General features: G+C 40.6%; 1 long non-coding RNA gene across 1 annotated transcript in view; it reads left to right on the top strand.

The window, feature by feature from the left end:
- The first annotated feature begins 2,103 nt into the window (after positions 1-2,103).
- LOC111923277 (uncharacterized) overlaps positions 2,104-23,932 on the top strand; it is a 25,224-nt gene continuing 3,395 nt past the window's right edge. The window contains exon 1 of the long non-coding RNA XR_002860988.2: positions 2,104-2,211. This is a non-coding gene — a long non-coding RNA (uncharacterized LOC111923277). The remainder of the gene's footprint in view (positions 2,212-23,932) is intronic.

Here is a 23,932-nt window from a genome sequence, read left to right as displayed (position 1 = left end):
ACAGCTGTCTGTGAGTGAGAGGGAAAAGAAAAGCAAAGATCAAATGCTCTTTGGAATATTCTAGACTAGACATTCCCTAAAACTGACATACTTAAACAATTTTGGTATTTCAGGCTTTTGTGGATTCCTTGTTTCTACTCTTTCCAGTTAAGATCCTATTCCACAGCAGCAACAAACATATTGCTGAAGCAAAACAGCACAACTGCACCGGTGAAGGAATAGAACATCTTTTTTCTTTCTTCCTTTTTTTCTGATCTGCTTTAATTCTTCACAGCAGCCTTCCTTTCTGCTTTTACTCCACACACCTGAAGAACAAAATCTATTTTAAAAATTCTTCAGACCAACAAAGTTTGGGTTTTTTTTGACCTAACTTTGCTGCTCACTCGTAAATGCCACTGAAGATGAGTGGGAGAGTTGCAAGTTTCAAAGGTTGTCCTGTAGGTCTAACCATACTGCTGCTGTAGATCTAAACTCCTGACTCCTCTTGAGACAACACAGGCTCTTGTGATAAGCCAAGCCTTCCCCATAATGTGGGTGATGTTACAGAAGAAATATTTTTTGCCCTCATCCTCTGCCTTGTAGAACAGGAGGTGGGATTCCACCCTTTCTGACTTTCTAGTCATTTTATTATGTAGAGTCTCCAAGAAACAGTGCTTCTGCACACAAACAGGCAAAGGCTGCCTTTGGCCCTGCCCCATGGCTGCACTTGGACATGTCAGAGCTTTGGAAAGCTGAGGGAGGATTTGGAGCATGGTAGGGTGCTCTGAAAGCACCTCTGGGTTGTGAAGCTGCTCTTCCCCCTCCCTTTGGGCTCTTCAGAGCTGGATTTAACATAATGGAGAGTCTTTCCTTCTTCCCCTCTGTCAGCAGTTCTCACAGATGATTATCCACAGACAATAGCATTATTGTTATGACTTGCTATGAATTACAGAAGCCCAGCGTGGCTGCTCTAGCTGAAGAACAGCATGGACAGCAGTAGCACATTTAATTGGCATTGTAATATCTGTTACAGGGTGCTCGTAGAGAGTTTGGAATGGAAAGTTTGTCATTTCCCACCTAGAAAGGCTGGAATGAAAAACTCATTCCACAATGCTAACACAGAAGTGGCAGACAGTGAAGACTAGTGAGTTGTTATATTTTTCTTTGGTTTAAACCAATTTGATCTCAGAAATAATATTTAAATATGGTAATTATGCTGACAGCTTGCTTCCTGTGGAGACATGCACAACTGTGCACAATTTTTAGTGTATATTGTAACAAGGGATTAAAAATTACAAATTTAAACTTTATGCTCATTATTGTGGCTCTTTTAAACACATGGAAAGTAAGTTGTTCAACCATGTAATTTGGCCTGCTTACATTAAATGATTGCATGTTTATGGGGTACAGTAAGATGAGAATTTTCTGAAAATCTGTTATTGCATTGGGTCTTGCAGTAGGATGTTTTCTATGTGCTGTCATTTAAAATAACACACAGTGGAAGAAAGGCAGTGGAGAGGGTATTGGCACAAATAAATGCTCAAAAATAATACAGTCTATAGTGAGTTTAATGGTTCTTGGTTCTTGCTTGCCTTTTGCCCTTTCTTGGCACATGATTTTCTTGCTTTTGCAATACCTCTCAGAGCCAGCTCTGGAGCAGTTCAAATGTAGCACACTGAAGTGCAGTTTACAAGATCGTTTCTAATATTGCCTTACTGCTTTGCTTCAGGAGCAGCAACATTAAACATTTTTTTTGGCCTTGTGAAATGATGCTGTAAAGTATAGACTGCAGATAACTAAAATTCATTCTGGATCTCAATCTTCCTTTCATGTGAAAAATGCAGCCTGCTCCAAAGGCACAGAGGAATTGACATATTAAAGATATAAAGAGATTATCATTAAGTGAATTAGTCAGAAACAGAACTACTGGGTCTTTTTGAAAAATGAGTCCAGGAGTTGCCTGAGACAAAATAGGAGCTGGCTTTTCACACGTGAAGGTGCAGCCAGTGGAGCAGCGTAGCTGACATGAATTAGTACCATCAGCTGAGCTGTGGGATTAACCATGTGTGTGCTCACAGTCATTATCAATTAAGGGTAAATGCAAAGTCAACTTTCAAGGTGTTTTCAGTTTATAATCTTTACAATGGCATTGGAGCAGCACAGAGCCATCATGCCTGGCTCTGCAAACAAGAGATGATACACTAAAATCCCACTGTTGTGGTCTTTCTTCAGGTAACACATGTTACAAGTTCCTTAAAATCCCACCCAAATTTCTCACTTTTATCTGAAAATTTATATATAAAAATGTTGAACTGGATGTGTGAACATCCACCCAGGCACCTCTTTGTATTAAGAAAGCATATTTGAAAACATCTTCTATATTTTTCTTCATTTTTCTTCTTTCTAAATGTTAATGTACAAAAAGTTTCAGATAGCTTTAAGTTTATTTGGGGACCCCTCTCTCTCCTACAGTTTTTATGATTCAGAGTGCAATTTTGCCATGAGTGTTCTTGATGTATTTTGAAAGCTTCCTTGTGAATTATTTCCGGCCTTCTGGTATTTTGTGAAGCATCATATTTTGCAACTGAAATATTTTTAGCATGATTTTTATCGCATCTGATTTTCCAAAATCATAGGGAGCCTCTCTTGACACAGATGGAAAAGTGATAAAACACCTGAAGAGGAGGCTGAAAATAAAAGGGACAAGTAATGAGTGATGCTCTGTGTTGGTTCCCCTCCTATTAACTTCATTTCTTTTGATCTCAGATTCAGTCTGTGAAGAAAACTTGGAGCCGTTTTTTATGTTTTCCTTTTTTTTCTTTTGGGGCGGGAGTGTGGACTGAAGAGGGGAGGGAACATCCTTTGGGATTATCAGGCATTCATCTTCTGCAGCTGAAGGCAGAAGTAAAAATCTCTTCTGGCTTACTTATTTCATAATTTAGCATTACTATAAGTTTCTTCCAGCCTCCTCTAAAATATTAAATACTCCTGCTGTAGTTCTGGGAGCGTGATTCTGCATATGACTATCTTTGGGTTTTCCCCTACTTACAGCTCCTTTCAAATGTGTTTAATGATAGTAATTTGATGAAACTGACTCACTAAATTTGTCCAGGAGGAAAAAAAATACCATTCTTGATTCCCTGTTCCCCCAAAACACAAATCAGGGGTGAATCTGAGTCCTCTCTCCCCAGCTAACCATGAGCTCTGACTTGTACATCAGGTTGCCATCGTAGGTTTTTCCCCTCCCTGAAAGGATTTCTACCGGTTGTGTTTACTTCCTCAGCACCTGGAAATATCTGTGATGCCTGGGCTTTGGGACTGGGCTTTGCATGGCCTGGCAGAGTCCTGGAGCCTCTCCTGGGCTGGGTACCAGCTGCTGCCCATCCAATGGGCAACTCTGGAAAGACTAAGGGAATTTGCACTTCAGTCTTCCCAAAAGATGCATTAGGATTAAAATTCCAGCCCTGTAATTTCTTTCTCATGGTGTTTTTATTCCCACTGATGTAAATGAAAACAGGATCTGTCCAGACAACAATAATTATTTCCCAATGATGGCAGTGGGCACAGTGGGAAAGTACTCTTGCAGCAAAGATTGTAATGCATGAAGAAGCCAGTGGTCTTGGTTGCTGAGGGGCTGCTTTAGTCCTTAGACTCCCTTCAAGGCTGGGGCTATCTGCCATGCTCTGTCACTGCAGACAGCTGGTGCACAGCAGGCAATGACTGCCTTGCTGTAGGCTTTTGTGCCGCTTTTTGTGTTGAGTTTGTGTTGTATAAGATTTTTATAATTAAATAAGAAGCAGCAGTTAAGTATAATACAAACTCGACAGGATGTTTTCTCAGTAAATCAGCACAGTTCCATTGGCTTAATTTACATTATTCCGCCCTGGTGTACTGGGATCCTGGCTCATCGTGCTGATCAACATTGTTTCACTGCTTTTTCTACACCAGTGTATCTGTAATCTCTCGATTCTTGCTTTGTGCTGAGGATACAGAACTTAGTCAAGGTTATGGGGCACCTTGTTGTGTGTTTTCAAATTAGTGTTCTTCATGGTGTTTCATGGTGTTATGATAACCCAAATAACAATAATAAAAGTTCCAGGGTAAATGGTAAGCTGGAGAGGCATGATGTAGTGATTGAAGTCTGGTGTTTGTCAGGCTTCCATGAGCAGGGCTGGAGCTCAGCTGGGGAGCTGAAGGTTCGAGGGTCTCCTGCTGTGATCTCAGTCCTTTGGATAGGGGCTGTAGCCTGGTTTGCTCCATACAGGAGTAAAGATTTAGCAATGTTTGCTTTACTTGCTCCTACCTGTTTGAAATTTGCCCTTAAAATAACCTTCTGCTTTTTCTCATTGGCTTCAGAAGTGGTTTCATTTCAGTGAAAGTGCATAAATGTGTATCCAAAACCCATGTATTGAAAAAATGTTCTAATATTTGTTATAGTGTAGTGGGTGGCTCAATGGTTCCTGCCAAAATAATCACAGAAATTAGTGTCCTGAATAAAATCGTGTCACTGGAACTGAGCTTTCCATGAGTCTGATGTTTGACTGTAATATTTTCAAAAGAAAGCTGTTATAGAACCCCTACAGGTTCTTCTTGCATAGACACATATAGAATATTTCAACTAAATGTAGGACAAAATGTGTCCTGAGAATTTTCAGATTTAGTTTACTTGACTGGTTTTTTATATAGTTTTTGACAGGAGGGTTGTAGGAAAAGCATTTGGTGTGTTCTACATTTCTTGGTTAGTTTTGCTGATTATATAACTTTTCATCTGAAAGTGTAAGACTGTTGTCTATCTTTATCCCAAGCCCATGTTTGATCTCCCATGCTAGGGTGCTGTTCTTACTGTGGCAAAGCACACAGAGGTTTAAGCAATACAGCAAATATCTCTCTCCAGGGCTCCCACTCTTTCCTTAGCAACTCTTACCCACTATTGCATTAATCAGCCACTGCCAGAAGTAGACACTGTTTTATTCACTAAGTTATGATCAAGGATTTGTGTCACTGGGACAATTTCGCGTCTGCTATTGCTGCCTAAAAAAAACCCCAAAAAACCAAAACTTGCAACAGTGTTAAAATAGTAAGATAAAAAGCAGGTCTTTAATGGAAACTTCCAGGTAACCCCGTGGTTATAGGCACAGCTGGCATCAGATTTATACAATTTTTGTAAGTTTAACAAATTTTCATTAGTCTAAAAAATGTTATCCAATTAGAAGAGCAGTTGGTTTGGCAATTTCTCCCCAGGTTCTGTCCCACTGGATTTGTTCCAGAGGCTTTCTTGTTATGTCTTCTAGGTTCTAGTGGAAAACAAAATGTCTTTGATAGGTTTCTTCTTCTTAAGAATAAGACTAAACAGAATTCCAAGTATGCATTAGAAGGGCTAGCTTACACTGAAATCCAAGAGAAAGTGCAGGAAAAATACAAGGAGCTATAAAACCATGCATTGTCACTCTACAAAGCTACAAAAGATGAAAAACTTAAAATCTTTAGGTATCACTAATAAGAATGGAGACATTAGGAATTAATTAAAGCAGTGTTTGTTCTGTTCCCCTGAGTGGGGTCACATAATTGCAGAGCCTGTCGCCTGTGGTTTCAGCTTTGTTCCCAAGAAAAACACGTGATGGAGCCAGTGTTGGAGCTGGGGGGAAAAAGCAAAGATGCTGGAGAATTCTCCTGAGTAGCTGTGTCCATGGCTGAGGTCACTGTCCTGGCTTTCAGCTGGATGAATGCTGAACCTGGCAGCACAGCACAGACAGAACCTGGCTGAACCACAGCACCTGCCTCCTCCTCCTCCTCTGCCTGGAAATGGCTCTGGAGGCAGAGCATCCCCTGCCACCAGAGCTGTGCTCCCACCATCTGCTTGCAGTGTAAGAGACAAACCTAGTGCAGGGTTACCCTGGCAATGTGTTAGAGAGACTGTCTGACACCGAGATGTGTTGCTTTCTGTCACAATTTCTGGGTGTGCTGTGTTTGTGCTGGAGTACCTTGTAAGGCGAAACCAGTGGGAAGAACCACGAGTGTGTCCAATCAGGAAATGGTGAAGTGGATAAGTTTTGGACTTTTGAACTTGATTTTAATGGATCAAGGAGTCCTCTGTTTATCTAATATTTTTCTCTATCTAGAGCTTTTTATGAAAAAACTCTTACAGGCTTTTAAAGTGTTTTCTTTAGGATGAGGACTTTGAGGCACTGCACGAAGTGAGTGATACCCCTCTGACACTATCCAGTGCATCCATCCTCAGCAACAGGGTAACAAAAATTAAGTAGCTGCTACCTTGAACCTCTACCTCAAATTTTACTGAGGGCTGTACACTTACCACTTTGTTTTCACTATTTCTTGTTTCATAACACCTCATTTCCTCTCTAATAAACCTGAGATATTTGATGCTTTCACTTCCTACTGAAATGAGTGGAAGACTATACATTTGAATCCCAGCCTGGTTTCAACTTGGAATTAAATGTAACACGACTGTAAAAAGCAGAGGACTGCAATGTATGCAATCCATGAGGCATTTTTCTAGAAGTGAGGCATCATTACTAAGGCCTGCTTATGTAATTTTGATTTTTCTGAACACATTATGAAAAGGATAATATTGTCAAGACACAGTGTCTGGTGGCCTTTATACTACTTTTCTGAACAATTATTTATGGCTGCTATTTAGGTTCCTACATTATGTAATTTCCTATATTATTCTCAGTGTGATCCAGATTATTTGTTCACTAAAAACACTGTGCTGACACTATAGAAATGTAAAAGATGCATCCTACCTCAGCTCCTGATTAAGGAAGGCTTCTGGTTGATGTAGCCATGATTGGTTTTGACATGTTGAATATTTCAATTTTTAAAAGACTTTGATCAGCTACTTTGTGCAGACTTTTTTTTTATTTTTGTCTTGTACAACTTTCTGCCTTTAAATGATAATCATGTCAATTTAGAGTCTATATTTATTTTTCAGTATGGAAAAAGAACCAGACAGCCATGGCTATGCTTAGGTCAGATACACATCAGAAACAAACTTACAGTTGCCTTTAGGAAAAAAAAGATGTTGAAGAAATGTTTGAATCCTTATAAAAAGAAGGATAGATTTTAGATTAAAGCAACCTTCCTGCAAGCTGTAGATGTGTTTTTTTCCTTCTGAAGCTGTTCCATAGTTGTAAAGGTGTATAATTTCAGAGGATGTCACAGTTGTCATGGTGATTGCATTAATATTGCATGGGAATAAAGTGTGCAATAACATCGTGTCAGTTCCTCCTGCCCTCAGGCTGCCACAAGTTACTCATTTTATTCCTTCAAAATTGTGCTAATTTTCTTCTATGAACATTCCTTTTACAAATATCAGCTCTTTAATTGTTCACTTTTAATTTGCATGGATAAATTGCCAGTCTGTGCACAGTCTGTGACAGTGAGAGCAGCCCTGAGGAGAAGTGTTGGGGGTGTTGGTTGATTAGGAGATGGACACGACCCAGCAATGTGCACTTGCAGCCTAAAAAGTAAAACATGTCCTGGGCAGTGTGGGCAGCAGGTGGGAGGTGATTCTGGCCCTCTGCTCCTCCCTGGTGAAACCACCTGGAGTTCTGCATTCAGCTCTGGGACCTCTACTTAAGAAGGATGTGAACCTGCTGAGTCCAGTCCAGAGGAGACAGCTAGGCTGATCAGAGGACTGGAGTAGCTCTCCTACGAAGCCAGGCTTGAAGAACTGGGATTGTTCAGCCTCGAAGAGATGCTGGGGAGATTTCAGAGCACCTTCCAGTTCTGAAAGAGGCTCTGGGAAAAAAAAGAGAGTGGCTTTTTACAAGGACATAGAGAGAGACATATAGAGACATATGCAAGACAAGGAGAAATGGCTTCAAATTAAAAGAGGGTACATTTAGATTAGATATTACAAAGAAATTCTTCCCTGTGAGGGTGGTAAGGCACTGTAACAGTGCTGCCCAGGGAAGCTGTGGCTGACAAGCCCTGGAAGTGTTCAAGGCCAGGCAGGAAGGTGCCCCTGCCTATGGCAGAGGGGTTTGAATTGGATCTTGCTTAAGGTCCCTTCCAACCCATCCATTCTATGATTCTACAGCTTGCTGTAAAGAAGTGACTTCTATAAATGCAAATTCATGATTCAATTGCATTGCTCAGCTAAGACTGGAAGAAAGAGTTGTGGATGTGGTAACTTAAAGTTAGGAAATGATTATTCTCTCTGCTACATTTATGTCCTTTCCCCTCATATTTTGGTCATTATTCTGTCTCAAGTTTGAACTTGTCCCTTTTTGAGTCAATGAAATCTCAGCCAATGGGAATCAGGCAAACCTCCACTTTATCTTTTAGGATAAAACAATAATAAGAACCAGAAAAACACAGTAATTCCCATTGATTCAAGCTGTGTTGCAATTTGAATATTTTTCTAGCTCTGCTGTTCAATTCAAGTTGAAGCTTGTGGGATAGGGAAGGTCATGAGGGTACCTTGCTCCTTCCTGCTCTTTAGTTAACTCCAGTGGGCTTTGCTAAAGCTCCTCTGGATGCAAGAAGTGTTATTGCTTCTGCTTCCTGCATATCAGGATGTTGGGTCTCATCAAAAGTGGAAAATGCTGTGTTAACAGCTGATCCCAAAAGCATGTCCCCTGCTCGTGTACACCTGCTCTGTCTGTGCAGGGGTGAGCCCACCTTGGTGTGTTTTGATAAAACCCATTTGGAAAGGGCAGCTGCTGCAGCACTGAGCTCCCTGTTAATCAAGCAAATCAAGCACTGTTGTCTGAGTCAATAACCTTCTGCTCCTCCACCTGTACTAGCTGTCTTTGATTTGGATGTTTAGTTTAGGATTTCAAAGCCCCAAATAAAGCCCGTCTGCCCAAGCATACATTCATTAAGTGTCTCAGGAAGATGAATTTCTCTCCTGTTTCTGTGTGGTGACTACTCTGGCACCTTCAGTGGCTGTAGCAGAGTCCGCAGAGCAAATGGGAGAGGAAATGTCCTGCAATGCATTTACACTTTATATATGAGCAGTGTATTGTCTGCTTTCCTTCAGATATGAAGTGGGTTGATCAAATTTCCTGCCTGTGTGACAGCCAAGCTGATGCACTCAGCGTCTCAGAGGGGTTTGTTAGTTGTGACTTTTCAATATTCATAAATATAAGTCTGTTTTTCCCCACATGTAGCATGCTCTGTCCATGCTGCATGAACTTGTCTTCACCTTTTCCTTGCACTCTGGCTGCTTTCTACACAGCTTCAGCCCTGCTGGTAGGGAAGTGATGTGCCTGGCCAGAGCCTTTCCAGCCAGCATCCTTGAACTTGTCTCCTCCTTCCTCTGCACGTGCTGGGCTTTGCTATCCTGCTGGCTCTGTTTGTCCTCAGCTCATGGAGAAGTTAGCAGCTGTCTGCTCCTGGTAGCTTTATAGCCTATTACATTCCTACTTTTTGGTACAGGCAACCTTGCCTGGAGTTTGGCATAGACAACTCTCTGTTGGATAGAATCACAAATACTTCAGTTAGAGCTGCAGGTGTAATTCCTTAGATGATGAATAATGGGAGATTGCAATCAATTCACTTCTGAGAGCCTTATAACTAACACTCATAGGAGAAGGCATTTTTCTCCCAGCTGTTTGGAGCATTAAATCCAAAGCTCAGCATTAGAGACCTAGGAGGGCCCATCAGCAAAGTGTCACATGCATTAAGCCTAGAGCTGAAAGCCTTTGCACAGCAAGCACCACAGTATTTAGGAGGATGCACTAGCTGTGCTCCAGATCACTTACTCAGTATTAAAATTCAGCTCCTCAGCCTTCTTTTTCAGCACCTGAAATATTTCAGCTGCCTTTATTTTCTGTTCTCTTTCTATTTAAAGTAAATCAGGTTTATTTTTTAAGCGCTAGCTTATGAGTCACTGTTAATGGGAAGGTGGAGCAGGGCCAATAATGCATTTGATTGAAAAGATTTGTTCTGCTGGTGGATTTTGTGAGGAAATGAAAACCACAAACTGCAATAAATTTACTTATTAAATAGGCATTAAAGTTTTTCCTGTAAAATAGTATTCTTCATGATTTTTTCCCAAGTCAGCAAAGTCTTGTATTTCTAGAAATAAAGTGACTCATTACATTTAGTGAAAGGTTTTTAACTGGTAATAGTATAAAACAAGAGGAACACATAGTCTACCAACACAGGTCAACTTCACTGATTTAAGAGGCATCACCACAGAAATGCACAGAACTTCCCTCATCCTATGTGAGGGCTGTAGGGTTTTCAATAGCTCTGTAGAACCAGAAAAATGAAAAACCCTTAAGTTTTTTAATGAGTTTCTGGCAGTACTAGAAATGGAAAACATCAGAAATCTGGGAAAATGTAGGTGTTCCAGAAAGGACACCATTCTGCAATGTAGAATTATGCCTTGCTGACATCTTTCATAGGAAATTACTTCATCAAAATAAAATAAGAAGAGGTATTGCTGTCACTCTGGCATGGACCAGTAGAGCTTTTCTCAAGCAAATGCACAATATATGGAGAGCTTCATTGCAAGTGCTGCTCCCAAGCACATTTCCTGGAGGGTAGAAGGGCAGCCAGAGCCCTCTTCTTCATTACTAATTCCTCTAGATATTTCTTGCTGCTGAATAGTGAACACAAACTGCATTATGGTCTGAAGGCTGTGAAAATCCAGCCTTGCCATCCTGTAACAATCCTTTTGTGCACTGCATAGGCACAGGTCACATAAATCTCTTTTAAAAATATGATAGTGCTGCTGGTTTTAAAGTGTGGCTTATTTCCATTCAGTGTAGTTTTGGTACTGCTGTGTTCATGTTTAATATAAAATAGCCCCCAGTTTTTGTCAGCTATTTCTCACTCTTAGAGGTCGATAACCTCCCAGGTTAACTGAGTTTAGCTGTAATCTTGCTGGGTTTTATTCCTGGTATCATCTCTGTGTGCCCTGCTGGTGTGTATTTACAGTAACCATTTTATCAAGCTCAAGCATATTAAGCACAGACAGCCCCATAGTTTGAAAAAGGATGTGCTTTTCATACCAATGTGGCAAGTCTCTCTATGTGTAGTGGACCCCTGTCCCTTGTCCCCTCACTATTGGTGTGTCCAAGGTCCCATTTGATTTTCCTGTAGTCAATTGTAAATGCTCTACTTACTGTGAACAGATTTAAAACTTGCTGTAATTACTTTACCCTGTCCTGTAGATAAAGTCAATGTGTCCTAATCTAAACACTTCCAGCTCTCTCTGTACATTCCCTACTTGATGCTATCCACCTACGTAACTTTGCTTCAAAATGCCTCTCTTTGATTGTCTGATCAGCAAAAGGGCTGACACTGCTTTCATTCATCTCCACAAAATCAGTGCTCTCATTGCAGAGGCTGCTGGCCTGTGCTGTGTCAGGCTAGGGCAGGCTGAAGTAACAGGGTCCTGGTAACATCACTCTGGATGAAGTTTAAAATATACATAAATCTGGAAATATATTAAAATGTCATTGCTTTCCATGCTGTGTAGCTGTAAGTACAGCTGAAAAAGGATGTCTTCTTCTTTGTCTCAGTATAAATGGAAGCTAATGACAAATTTGTAACAAATTCTTAACCTGTGACAGAAGCCCTGCTGTGTATTGATGAATAAATTGATTTAATTTCCCCAAAGGGAACCATTGGCTCAACATTATCTGCTGGGGCAGCACTGCAGCAGAAGGTAAGGTTACATAGTAGTATATTTGGAATGAGATATTTTAGCATACTGTTTTATTTCTTACTATCTTGAATAATAGTTCCCACACCATGACCCTGGATCAAGGTAATCTGCAAAAATCATGAGAGGTCTGCCGGTGCTCCCCAGCCTGCTGTGCACTGGCACACAGCAGACCTGCTGAGGCTCTGGTGCCCTGTGCTGCAGGGCAGAGACAGTCTCTCACCCTTTGTGCTCCCTCCTGGCATGCAATGGGATTTTCATCAGGCCTTGCTGCTGGAGTGGATGGGAGGAGGGATGTTGGGAAGCCACTGGCACCGACAGTCGGCTGTATGGATGTGTGGGGTCAGATCCAGGGGGTGCTTTATTGAGTCCCTTCATCTGTCTGTTCTGTGAATTGCTGTCATTCTTCCCATGGAGAAAAAACACATCATGAAACTTGGCAGAGGGTGAAAACCTTAGTCATACATGCTTGCTTTGGTTCTGATATCCAGCACGTGGAAAGGGTCAGAGTCCTGGGGTAATGGTTCAGTGAGCTGAGCTGACAGAAGGCAAAGATGTACATCCTGCTTTTTCCTGAGCAGGGAATATAGTTTTCAAGTAAAACTGTTCAAAGTCCCTTGCACAAAGCATTTTCCAAGATGACAGCTGGGGAATCTGGAGCTTGAAGGGGTACCTGTGATGCAGGTTTCTGGAAGCGGTGGGATAGCCCGAGCTTTGAGGAGGGATACTGTGCTAGAAGTGAACAGAGGAAGCAATGTGCTGCTTTGCACTCCAGCCAGCAATAATCTCTTTTTCTGCTGAATGCTGCATTTTTCCATTATAAAAACATTAATCTGTAGGGTATTGGGACATGGTCAGATCCTGCCAAGAACAAATTGTTAAGTAGTTGCTGTGCTCGTTGCCTCTTAAAGCTGTAACTGTTGATTTTCATTTTGCAAAATAAGTATCATGGGGCAAAAATGTATTGGCTGTGACATTATAACTATTTCCCAGAAAGATTAATTCTAAACTGAGAGACTTGGAAACAAATCATTCTTAGAAGGCTCTGTTTGTTTAGCAGCTGTTGTTTATATATGAAACAAAGGCTATTTGGTTAAAATTGTATGATATACCCTTATATTTCAAAACAAGACTGACTTTAAAGTCTCTATTCTCAGCTGACTTTAGGTCATGGTACAATACATGAGTTTCAAACTGACAAGGAACTGGTCACTCCTTCACAGGCTCTTGCCCTCTGAGGAGTCAGATGCAAACTGCACCATCCAGAGGCACCACAGCAGCAATTCCTCTCTTAAATTGTGCCCTCTGCTTTCTACAGAGACTCCAAGTTCATTCAGCACTTCAAATTCCTGCCTCTGTGACCCTGTGGCTATCCAAGCCCCCTAAAGTACATGAGAGAAAGAAAATTTCAAGTAAGGATCTGCACAAGATGACCACCTCACTTAAAGGCTCTTTCTGAAATTGCCAAAAAACATGCTAGGGCTTCTGTCGAGCATATTTCCAGAAGGTTTGTTCCATGGGGCAGACCTAAAGCCCATCACACATAGGAGCCCATTCACTCAAACCACTTGTCTATTGAATCTATTACAGCATAATAGCTTTCAATTAAAAAATATAGCAATAATGAATATGCTGAGATAATGGAATTTGCAATAAAGAGAAGAATCTGAAAATGCAGTTTACCCCAGCCTGAGGGTTAGTACAAGCTCCTGCCAAGATCAGTAAGAGTTATAGTCTTCTTCAGTGAGACCACTTTTTGCAGTTTTGTTGCAGCCTAAAAGGGGAAATGCTGTCAAATACTACATCAGCTTCCCAGCCAGCTTGTTTTTCTCCTCTGTGTAGTTAGATATTGAAGGTGTTGCCAGTCCCATGACTGGCATTACGGAAGCTGTGTCATACTGCTCCTCTTCCCAAGTCATCACAATTTGGGAATGTGTATGTCTATCTTCCTGTAATGACAAATTCTGCTACTGTGCTGATGATTAATTCTGCAGTCATTTCAATAGTATTTCTGCTGTAAATTATGAGCATTTATAAGGTTGAGACAGCACGAGGGATCATAGAAAACCAGATTTTTAGGGTCTGTGTCTGCAAAAAGAGGAGGGTTGCAGCCTCTCCAAGACAGGAGTCCTTTGAGACCTTTCATATTTGGCTGGATGAACTTTCCAGTAATTCTAGTGTATTGAGAAAATTCTGGATTTCATGACAAATGACTTAATAAATCCTTTCTTTAGGCTTTTAGTTGGTTTCCACCAGAGAGACATATTTAATTTAATGTAGTCAATACTACTCTCAGGTATGAGGCTACCTCCACAAATCTTTTTGTACTGTCACCTCTTGGCTGGTTATTAAATTAGTGCTGTCTACAAATTTATTTGGTCATAAATTATTTGGTAATTATTAAGAAGTTCCTTTCACCCTTTGTGTCAGATGGTAGTGGGGAAGTAAAGTGGAAATGAATGGGTTTTTCTCATGGTAATTAAAAAGTGCTTGGGAATAAGTGGAATATAAGAGAAATTGCTATGTTAAATATCTGAATTTTGATTTTGGTATAAATGTCAAGAAAATAGGGTCTCTGGACTAGACATCAAACTTTTTATTTACAAGTCAGATTCTTAAGAACTGTTATGTTTGGTTCAAAATAGCCTGATGAGAAATTTTATAACTAATCAACTTAATTAATTGCTACAGCACTACTCTTTCTTTTATTCTGAAATTGGAAATGAATAAGAGCCTAAATGCCCTCAAAATATGTTTGGCTCCAGAACCCTTCTTCAGCTTCCAATGTTTACATGCAATTAGCAGCACAGCCAGGGGGTATTGTCTTTGGCCCAGGATAAAGGGATGGTGTTTCAGGTTTTCTTTCTCTAGAAACACAGTGAGTCCATTGGACACTGAGGAGCTGCAGCTTGGCTTTGCCTTTGCCTTTGGGAGCTGAGGGTCTGTGGTGTGAACAGGAGGGTTTTGAAGCTGGGAACAGTATGGACTCCGATGTGTGGAGTTCACAGCAGCACATGTGCTAAGGTGGAGATCACACACTCCATTGCAGAGCAGATCACAGAATATCCTGAGCAGGAGGAGATCCACCAGGATCATTGAGCACAACTCAAGATGCTGCTTGCAGGATCTGCTGCCTTTACACTCCACTTGTGTTTCTTTCCTGAGGAAGCTATCAACTCCCCAAAACCAACCATCCCCTAATATGAAACACAAGTCATCCAGCTTTCATTATATTCATGATTTTATGTTTTTCTTAGTGTTGCTCATCAATTATCATTTATGTGATGGCATCAAGGAAAGAATGAGGGAGCATTAAGTAACTCATGAGCAGCGAACAAGTATCACAAGCATGGCAAAGCATAAAGCCTACTGCTGGATATCAGTTTTAAAACAAGATACTGTCCTGGTTCTAGCCAGGACAGGATTCATTTTTGCAGTGAGAGGGGTCATGGCCAGGACCTGGACATTATTCTATACCACCTCATCCTTTCTGGGGCTGGGGGTAAGGTGAGAAGGGGTCTCTTCCTGTTGAGTAAAGGTAGCTGAGGAAGACCTTGGGTAGCACCAATTCTGAGCATCACTTGCCTCTCTCTTGTACCCATGAAACTTGAGAGGTGATCACTGAGATGATTTTCAGTGTGCACTTTTTATTTATTTGGAGCTGCTGTTCTATCTTAAATTTTCATTTTTTCAGACAGAGCGTTCCTGTTTCAGTATATTTCTTAGTCTGAAGGTCTGAGCTGATTTCAACCCTCTTTCTTTGCTATTCCATGAATCTTGAAAAGTTGTGTGCAAAGAGGGTTAAGTTGGCCTTGGTTTAGAGAATTATGTCAGTGACAGAGTGGGATCAGGTTTCAAAGTACACACAGATGCATATCTTTGCTGACAGGATCTGTCAGACCATATGAATGAATATAAATAAACCTATTCCTGCTTGTTAGACATGGCAGTGGAGGATAAGACCTGGAGCTTAATGAAGAGAAAGCACAAGCTTCTCCTGTCAGCCTATGTGGAGATGGAAGCAGATAACCTGGAGGTTTAGCTGCACTTTCAGTTAATCCATATGAAGTTCAGCTCAGCTTCATGTAGAGGTTGTCTACAGATTCTGTGCACTCTCCTTGCCCAATTCATTACCACAGTATGACAGTTCCTGCACACAGGATATTGCCATTTACTTGCAACCAGGTTAATTTTTAGCCTGATCAGTCTGGTCATACAGACAAATTGATGGTTCTCTGCTCATAGTTCCTTTAATCTTCCCCTCCACTAAGTTTAAAGAAACAGCCAAACCAAGAAAAATAATAAAAAAAGAAATATTAAATATTAACCATTAAAAATTTGGATGTAGTTGGATAACCATAAATAGCATAAAGTTCTTGGCCATTGTGTGACTTTTATTTGAATTTCATGTCATTGTTAATGCCAGGCTGGTGGGGCTCTGAGCAACCTGGTCTAGTGGAAGGTATCCCTGCCCAAGGCAAACCAAACTACCAACTACCAAACTACCTTCAAGCTCCCTTCCAACCCAAACCACTCTGGGATTCTGTGATTCTATGTCCTGAAAACCTGGAGGATTTGGACATGGAACACTCCCATACAGCTCAATAGGGCTGTGCCATTAAGCCAAGTAAGTAATTCTCAGCATTTATCACCTGATGATGTCTGTTGCCTCTAAGACTTTGTTCTGCTTTTGCTCTGATCTTGGGTAGCCTTTCATGCTCCTGTAAGATGTTGCATTTGTGGATTTTCAGGTTAGTTAGGGGCAGACCAGGCTTGAGGCTGTGGGAAGGAGCTGAGTGTCAGGACACAGCTCACAGGTCTCAGTTCCAGGTGACACTGTGCTCTCTGCTGAAGTTCCACTGCCAGTGGGCCCTGCCAAACTGGGCAGTGGCGAGTAGGGTCAGGTTCTGGGTGGAGCAGAAGCATCCCCTTAAATGATGAAAAAGGCACCACCCTTCTAATTTTTTTTTTAATTCTCCAAGAGCCTCAGATTATGACCAAAAGGCCAGATTTGTCTTAGAATTTAAATCTATTAATCCTGCATTTCTTACCACAATGCTTTATACATAAATTATACAACTTAAAATTACTTTCAAAACATCTTTCCTCCATACCTCTCGTTTGCTAGACCTGAGAAGGCTGTGGTTCCATCCAGCTTCTCTGGAGGGGAAGGTAGCAAGGCTTGTGCATTCATCTCCCTTTCTTCGTTAAGATGCTATTTTTTTTTTTCAGCTTTTCTTTAAGATTTCCACAGCTTGAAATGACTCCTGTTCACTACAAAAATCCATGTGAGAGAACAGAAAAACAGACAAACATCACTTTTTTCTGCTTTCCATTTGCATAATTTTTTGTGTAGTTATTTGGGAGAAACCTGGCCAAACCAAATTAATCCCAAGGCTCCTTGACTGAAGAATGTCCTGAATTTCAGTTTCTAGGGAGAGAGTTCTACACCACACAACAAATGTGCAGCCATGATCTGGTGTCCATGGCTCGTGCAGGGTGTCCTGCATTGGCTGTGACCAGAACAGCTCCCAGCACTCAGTGTCATCCATTCATCTCTTTTGTTTCATCCCACCCCGTTCACCTCTTAAAATTCTTTGTTACCATGAACTTTACCTCCTGCTTCTACATCTCTCCTTTTAAGCCAGCTGTGAGTTTCTCAGCTGATTGAACTCTTGCTGGGAGATAGCTGCACATTGTTTTCATGATCAGCAAGGTCTCTCAGCGACCAGCTTGTCTTACCAGAAAAAAAATCCGCAAAATATTCACGGCACATTTAGCCCAAGCCACAGACTGGGCTCGAGGATAAAAAATATAATGAAAAGAGAGAACTTTTCTCTGTTGTCCCTGGACTGTAAGTGATGCCAGCCAGCTCTGCTGAATGAAAGCATGGCTTCAGATCTTCCAGTAGTCATGAGCATTTCTGCCTTTACAAATGCAACCATGAAATTCTTCATATACAGAGTGAAATGCATCTGTCCTCTCACAACCTGAGTCGGCTTTGTCAGCTGGCATCTTCTTGTGCAGGCCTGAGGAAGCAGAGTGTTTCTCTGTATCTGAACTGATAATTTTCTGTGGCTATTTTTAGAGACCTGAGGGTGGACTTTTGTTTTTTTCCATTTCTTCCGCAAATGAAATTTCAGAGTGCCTCAGTGAGTTTTGACTGCTTGTTTTATTCCTTATGTCTCTTCAGTTATCATTACTCCAGGGTGATTCACTAAGTGCATATGTTTGGATGCCTATTGTGGGGAGCTTAGCAACTGCATCATGCTGAAAGCCCAGGCTGGCTGAGGCACGGCTGATGCTTAACCTTTACTTCTCTTTACAGGAAAAAGGTCACTGCTGTGAGCTCATGACTGAGCAATGTTCTGAAATGTTTGATTATCCTGCTTTGTACCTCTGCTTTCTTCCTCCCACAGTCTTCTCCTTTCCTGGCCAAGGTGACTTTTTTTTACTCTGTTACCTGTTACCCTTCAAATGAGATTTTGCAGCACTGGCAGTCGTACACCGAGACACTGCAGGTACCTCAACAGAGCCCCTACTCTGGGACACTACTCTTTCATTTTAATGATGCAACAAGAAGTCACAGGCTTTCCTCTGTCACACCTAGCATTACTCCATTGTTTTTTATTGAATTTTCTGAATGGACAGTATTCAAAAGTCAGGACTTAAATTCCAAGCCTTGCCTACAAGTCACTTTCACAGAATCTTGGCCTAGATTCAATTCATTCTAGTAGACTTCAGTCATATCCTTTATTCATAACATTAGTTTCTGGTTTTCTTCCTAAATCTGCAGGCTAAAATAATTTCAGATAGAATATTTTATTTCTGGTGACTGACTGACTGACTGATGATTTCTAGAAAATTAAAAAAAAAATAAAAAGGAAAGAAAGGAAGAATTTATCTTTTTAAAACTTTGTCTGCCATCAGTGACTGTTGTCAGCCCAACATACAGCACTGAAAAGCAAATAATAATACAGAATGGAAAACTGCTTGTTATAATTTAAGCACAAGCAAAATCACAGACTGATAAACTGCAAAAAAGCTTCTTATTTTTAAGAAAAAAGTGCTCTTTTAGAGAAAAAAAAAATTTACCACAGTTTATATAGGGATAGAATAAAAGCTCTGTAATGGACCAAATGGAGAAGGCAGGCTATGTTAAATGGGTTTCAATGGTGTCAGAGGCCCCGTGCTTCCCTTGAGTTACACGGGAAACATGAATAAATGCTTCAAGGAAAGCTTCACACATTGTGTGCTTAGAAACTGAATTTACAGCTTGTATTCTTCAAGAAATCATATTCAGACATTTTCTATAGCAAAGCCTGGAGACTTTTAGGACAGCATGCTCTTTAAGCCATCGAGGTGCTGGTGCTGGACCTGCCCTTGGTGGCTGCTTGGCTGATGCCAGAGCTGCCATCTGTTCTCATTCCCACCACAAGGAAAGCTGATGTATTTTGTTTATCTTTCCATCTTTATCTATCTTTATCTACCCACCTTTATCATCTACTTTAGATTAATTTACTGGGTTGCAATATCAGTGTGGTTAGGTTTATCCTCTTCACCCATTAGCAGCAGTAGTAACAAGCCCACCCTGAGTGGAGTTCAAGCTGGGCTTGCTGCAGGTCAGGCTCTACCAGCCTTCATGGACCAGTCTCAGTCCTTCTACCACTTGTGAGGACCTGAATCCCAAAAATAAAACCCTTCCTTTCTAACCTCGTGCTTTCCTAACCCGTTAGTGTATAAATTCAAGGCTCCACATCTGCAAGCCCAAAGGTCAGTACCGAGCCTGGGAGGTTTATTTCTCTTAACCAGTCCCTCAAAGCACCCACCTCAGCAGGCACAAATTCCCTACATGGAAGATCTTTCACCTTGCTGAAAGTACAAACAGAAAAACTTGTGTCAAGGTAAAGCAGGGTAATGACTTCTGAAAGACATTAGCTGGGTAAGAACCAATATCAGCATCAAACACAAATTATCATGGAAAAATGATAAATGCATGGATAAATACAAATTATCATGGATACTGAGACGAATATTTTCATTTATTTTCTGAACAGACCACTGTGAATGACAGCAACTAAAATATAAGCAGCAAAATCAGCAGTGGCATACAAAGAATATTTTGTAGACTTGTCCTTTGTTTCAAAATGGAATTGCTGACCTTTTTTCTAATGAAGGTAGAAGTCACAGACCTGCTATTCCTGCTCTTAATTGCAACCTGGAAATTAAGCAGTGTTCTGAGCTAAATTTTTCTGATGAAGGTGAATTCTTGCAATTAACCATGTTAAATTCCCTTTTTTAATGAATCTAGCAAAATAAATCTGCCATTTTGCATATGGTAGCACACATGATTGTCCACCATGAGTGCTGCCCTCACATAACTTAGTTTACTTAACTCAACTCTTAGTATAGTAAACCCAAATGTCAAACCCATGAAATTGGGTGGATTAAAATAATGAGACTTTTACATGTAAAAAACCCTGGTTTTATTTTTTTTCTTCCCCCTCATTTTAAGATTTCTGATCTTGAGCTCACTTTGTAGAAAATAAAGACCAAACTTCAGTGGAATATGTCTTCTAATTAGTGCTTGATTGGAGATGGGTTTTGATTTTGGCTTTTGGGGGTTTTTTATCTTCTGAATGAAGCAGAGGGGCTGCAAGCTCCACTTCTCAGTCCAGGTGTCTTGATAGCTGGGTTACCTCCTGCCAGGAATAAACTTCTGCATCTCTGCTTGCTGTCTCCCTCATTCTTCCTTTCCACTCTTGTTTTGTTCTATCCCTATCACATGTTTCTGCAAACTTTCTACATGTATTGGGTGTCACAAGATTATTTTGGTTTAAGGTCATGAGACTTCAAATTCTGCTTTTTTTCCTACTTTTAATAGGCCTCTTAGAATTTAGTGGTTTCTGTAGCACTGGGCTGTGTGGGCTATCCCAGGCTTCCCAAACAGAGCAACTGTGGCCTTATTTAAAACTCTAGTGGAATTCCAAAGCTTGAGTTGGTGGTTTTAGTCAGGATTTTTTAATTAGTAAAAGAACAATACCTCTCCTTTCTTCTGTAAATCCATGTGTGCAGCTCTCTTTCTGTTGTTGGATCTAAGCTGCTCTGTGTTACTCATAGGCAGGGTCTGTTAAGGGCTTGAAAGGAAGTGGGGTCTTTGCAAGACAGTGCCTCCACCTGGGTTTGAAATTGCACCTTTCATTCTTTTAATTAATTTTCTGATTTTGCCTTTTGATTTTTAGCACTAGTATTTCCAAAGTGTGTGAATAAACTACCCTGCAGCAGGCTATAAAATAGTTTAATAATGGAAACATAGATGCATTCTACTGAATTGAAAAGATGCTTCAGGATTTCCATTGGCAAATCTCATTACCTTTAATTTGTCAGTATAAATCATGACACACCTTTTGATGCTGTAGAATAAATTATTGTATTCATAAAACATTACAGGGGGTGTTAAAAACTACACCAAACACAACAACAGCCCTTGCCCCATACAGTGCTACAGAAGACCCTGGTGGTGGATGGCCCAGGTCTTTAACTCCATTTTTCAGAAAGCAGTTATTGGTTAGATTTCACTGTGTTTGTTACTGAAGGGCTCTGACATTAACTCAAGATTCCTTTCATGGCATTTGTTAAGTGCTTTTGTTTAGAATTCCGGGACCACACACAGTTTGGTTGTTCAGGTTTTTTTTAATTGACATCACCACTAATAAAACCCAGTATCTGTCCTTGCTACAATTTATTACCTTGTTTTTTCTTCATTTTGTTCTCTTATCTTGTATATTTGAGTTCCTCACTTCCAATGCTTAAAAGCTCAGCCTTCAGTGTGAATAGTTCTGTTTATCTTCAAAATAGAATTAGTAACCAGATATGTCAACAAGATAAACTTGTCTCTCAGGAGGAAAAATCTCCCACTTTCTTAACCATCCAGGGAAGTAGGCGCTGGATCCTGCATATATTCTGGATGAGATCTTATCCCAAAACGTTTTTGTACTACCCTGATGCTCCAAGAGCTCATTCAGAGCAAACATGCCATCCAGGAAACAAGGGGAGAGCACAGTATTCTTGCCAAGCCTCAAATATTTGCTGTGAGACAGCCCTGGTCAGCTGCTTGCACAGGCTGCAGAAGCGCTGCCTTCGGGCTTGGCAACCAGACTGGGAGACTGTCATGCATTTCTCAGACATGGCCACAAATATTTATTTTCTTGCTGGGGCAGTGGCTTGAGTGTAAATTTGTTTGGAATTCTTTAAAACCTCTTTTATACCTTTTGTGGTTAGATGATTTTCAAGGACATAAGGAAAAAAAAAAAAAGAAGGTGTCTTGAAATGTCCCAGAGTTGAGCAGGTACAATAAATCTGGTGGAGGAAGGATTACCGCCCCAAGACATACAGCTGCTCCACAACCCCTGCGTGGGAGAGGAAGTGCTGGGCACAAACCTCCCTTAAAGGGAGGTGGAAATCTCTCTTCTACCACAGCACCCATCCTCCAGACCACTGCCACGAAATGTCTCCTCGTTCACGGCACGTCTGACAAATGTTGAGGTCAGCCCTCGGTAAGAATGTCCCAGCTCTGAGCTCAGCAATTTCTGTGCGGGGGTGTTCTTGTTAACATCGGTACAGCAAGAACAAACACAGGTTTCATGGAAATTTGATGATCCTGATAAAATTATTCAATCCAGAAGATAAACAGCAGCACATTTGGGTTCATTTAATCCACCATTTTCTTTTCCTTTGACTATAAAAGATGTGACTTGAAGGGAGAGGAAACCACACAATATCGCAACTGATCTTGCAGCCTAACAGCAGAAAGTGGAAAATTTTGATTAGAAAATGACACATTGTACTTTCAGAGGTAGAAGCAGCTCATGATTATGCTTTGTCTAAGGGATGAAACCCTCCCCACCACAGCTGCAGATCCTGGTGCCTTGCTCTTCTGCAGCAGAAGAGGTCTGAACCTGAGGCACCAGAAATGCAAGCGGCCTGCACTGCTGTCCCCACAAAGCACCACACCAGCATTTCTGAACTCTAACAGTGCATAGCCTGTTATTTGAGTTTTAAATTTCATGGAAAGCAGCCACTTTTAAAGAGAAATATTTTATTTAAAAAGCAGATTTTGTATTTGTTTTGATAGGCCAGCAGCCTTAGTTACCTGTAGATACAGAACCGCCAGTGAAGCTTTGTAGGAGTGAAGACACTGATGTTGCAATTCAGATTATGCTTCAGTGTTGGTAATCACAAAGTGGGTATCCACACTCCTCTGCTATCTTATCTTTGAAGATTCCTTTGCAGCTTGTTTCAATGGGTGTGTGCTGGTGAAGAGCACAATACCACATCTCTTAGCAAAAGGAGTTTGTTTTCTGGCAAAACAGTTATTCAATAAAGCATATTTTGAATGTAAAACACATAATAATCAGGTTTTACTTTATTTTGGAATATTAAAATTTTCTTGGGCTGAGATAAAGTGGTTAATCCAGACGTAAGAGTTTAACTTTACCTGGTTGCTAAAGAGAGAAAATATCAATTGCCAAATCCAGTTTGGACCTGCAGCTTTGCAAAGCCTCTGTCCTGAATCTGTAGTTCAAAGTAGATTTTGTCTGAGAGATGGTGGGCTTTTTATTTTTGTGAGGAAGGTGATGTTCCAGGCTATTTCTTTTTGCTGAAAGACTTCCCAAGGTGAAATTCTGCAGTAATAAGCAAATTAATCACACCTATTTTTTTTTTTCTGTGAAATTTTTTGATTGATTCAGCTCTCCTTTTAGTCCCATGACACATGAGGTAAATTGGAGGAGGCAGCAACTCTATTAACAAACAAAAGATACAGGGGATGGTCCCTTTAAGTAAAGGATGGTTTACTACCTTAATAAGAGCCATGGTGTGATGCTTCTGCCCTTGAGCACTCTTTTCCTTCTTTGATGTCTTCTATCTATTTATAAAGTGCTCTGAGATTACAAGGATGAAGCACTCCATATAAAGTACAAGGTCATTGTCTGTCTGCATTAAAAAAAGGCAAGACAATTTATGTTTTAAAAAGGGGGAAAGAATTCGGCAAAGAAATCAGCTTTCCATGTTTTGTTATAAGATCTGTGAAAAATTGATAAAGGTGACACACTTTTGCATTACAGCCTAAATTATACACACAGCTTCAGAAACATTCATCTGGTTTTCTACTTGGTGCAAAAGAATCTGAAAAAATAGAAACTAAATCTTAACAATAAAAAAAAAATGCTGAAAGTTGAAATGGATGCAGAATTGTGGGTTCTAGGCTGTAATTACAGTCTAATTCAGGCAAACTGCAATTATACATAA

This window comes from Cyanistes caeruleus, chromosome 4, assembly GCF_971803275.1.
Source record: "Cyanistes caeruleus chromosome 4, bCyaCae1.hap1.1, whole genome shotgun sequence".
NCBI classification, from domain to species: Eukaryota; Metazoa; Chordata; class Aves; order Passeriformes; family Paridae; genus Cyanistes; species Cyanistes caeruleus.
This window is presented reverse-complemented; position numbering and strand designations above follow the sequence as displayed.